This window comes from Arachis ipaensis, chromosome B09, assembly GCF_000816755.2.
Source record: "Arachis ipaensis cultivar K30076 chromosome B09, Araip1.1, whole genome shotgun sequence".
Taxonomy (NCBI): domain Eukaryota; kingdom Viridiplantae; phylum Streptophyta; class Magnoliopsida; order Fabales; family Fabaceae; genus Arachis; species Arachis ipaensis.
The window spans coordinates 115,144,439-115,146,700 of record NC_029793.2 but is presented as its reverse complement, the minus strand read 5'-3'; positions in this window follow the sequence as shown (position 1 = coordinate 115,146,700).

The following is a 2,262-nucleotide window of genomic DNA, read 5'->3' as shown; positions in this document are numbered from 1 at the left end:
GGAATGATGATGATTGTCACGTTCATCACATTCAGGTTGAAGTGCGAATGAATATCTTGGAAGCGAAATAAGATGAATTGAATAGAAAACAGTAGTACTTTGCATTAATCTTTGAGGAACAGCAGAGCTCCACACCTTAATCTATGGAGTGCAGAAACTCTACCGTTGAAAATACATAAGTGATAGGTCCAGGCATGGCCGAATGGCCAGCCCCTCTGATCTAAGAACCAGGCGTCCAAAGATATCTAATACAATAGTAAAAGGTCCTATTTATAATAAACTAGTCACTAGGGTTTACAGAAATAAGTAATTGATGCATAAATCTACTTCTGGGGCCCACTTGGTGTGTGCTTGGGCTGAGCTTGAGTGTTGCACGTGTAGAGGTCCTTCTTGGACTTGAACGCCAGCATTTGTGCCAGTTTGGGCGTTCAACTCTGGTTTTGGATCCTTTTCTGGCGCTGGACGCCAGAATTGGGCAGAGAGCTGGCGTTGAACACCAGTTTTCGTCGTCTATTCTTGGCCAAAGTATGGACTATTATATATTGCTGAAAATCCCTAGATGTCTACTTTCCAACACAATTGAAAGCGCGCCATTTCGAGTTCTGTAGTTCCATAAAATCCACTTTGAGTGCAGGGAGGTCAGAATCCAATAGCATCAGCAGTCCTTCTTCAACCTCTGAATCTGATTTTTGCTCAAGTCCCTCAATTTCAGCCAGAAAATACCTGAAATCACAGAAAAACACACAAACTCATAGTAAAGTCCAGAAATGTGAATTTAACATAAAAACTAATGAAAACATCCCTAAAAGTAACTAGATTCTACTAAAAATATACTAAAAACAATGTCAAAAAGCGTATAAATTATCCGCTCATCACAAACACCAAACTTAAATTGTTGCTTGTCCCCAAGCAACTGAAAATCAAATAGGATAAAAAGAAGAGAATATACTATAAATTCCAAACTATCAATGAAATATAACTCCAATCAAATGAGCGGGACTTATAGCTTTTTGCCTCTTGAATAGTTTTGGCATCTCACTTTATTCATTGAGGTTCAGAATGATTGGCATCTATAGGAACTCAGAGTTCAGATAGTGTTATTGATTCTCCTAGTTCAGTATGATAATTCTTGAACACAGCTTTTTTATGAGTCTTGGCCGTGGCCCTAAGCACTTTGTTTTCCAGTATTACCACTGGATACATAAATGCCACAGACACATAATTGGGTGAACCTTTTCAGATTGTGACTCAGCTTTGCTAAAGTCCCCAATTAGAGGTGTCCAGGGTTCTTAAGCACACTCTTTTTTTTTGCTTTGGACCTTGACTTTAACCGCTCAGTCTCAAGTTTTCACTTGACACCTTCACGCCACAAGCACATGGTTAGAGACAGCTTGGTTTAGTCGCTTAGGCCAGGATTTTATTCCTTTAGGCCCTCCTATCCACTGATGCTCAAAGCCTTGGGATCCTTTTTATTTGCCCTTGCCTTTTGGTTTTAAGGGTTATTGGCTTTTTTCTGCTTGTTTTTTCTTTTTCTTTCTATATTTTTTTTTTCGCCTATATTTTTTTTTCTGCAAGCTTTGTTCTTTGCTGCTTTTTCTTGCTTCAAGAATTATTTTTATGATTTTTCAGATTATCAAATAACATGTCTCCTAATCATCATTCTTTCAAGAGCCAACATATTTAACATTCTTANGAAGAAAGAATAGATGAAGAAGAAGAAGAAATGGAGGAGAGGGAGAAGGGGTTGTATTTCGGCCAAGAAGGGTATAGAGGGTTGTGTTGTGTGAAAATGAGGAAGAATGGAAGGCTTTATATAGGGGAGGGAGGGGGTTAAGTTTCGGCCATGTAGGGTGGGTTTGGGTGGGAAATTGATTTTGAATTTCGAAGGTAGGTGGAGTTTATGAGGTAGGTTTATGGGGAAGAGTGGATGGATGTGAGTGGTGAAGAGGTGATGGAGAAGAGTGTTTGAGGTGATTGGTGAAGGATTTTGGGGGAGAGTGTTTATGGGATTGTGTGAAAGAGGGGTGAGAAGAAGTGATTGGAGGTAGGTGGGGATCCTGTGGGGTCGACAGATCCTGAGATGATCCTGTGGGGTCTACAGATCCTGAGATGATCCTGTGGAGTCCACAGATCCTGAGGTGTTCAAGGAATTACAACCTTGCACCAAATTAGGCATGTAAAATGCCCTTGCACACAACTCTGGACGTTCAGCGCCAGGTTGGTGCCCATTTTGGGCGTTCAGCGCCCATTTACTGGCCATTT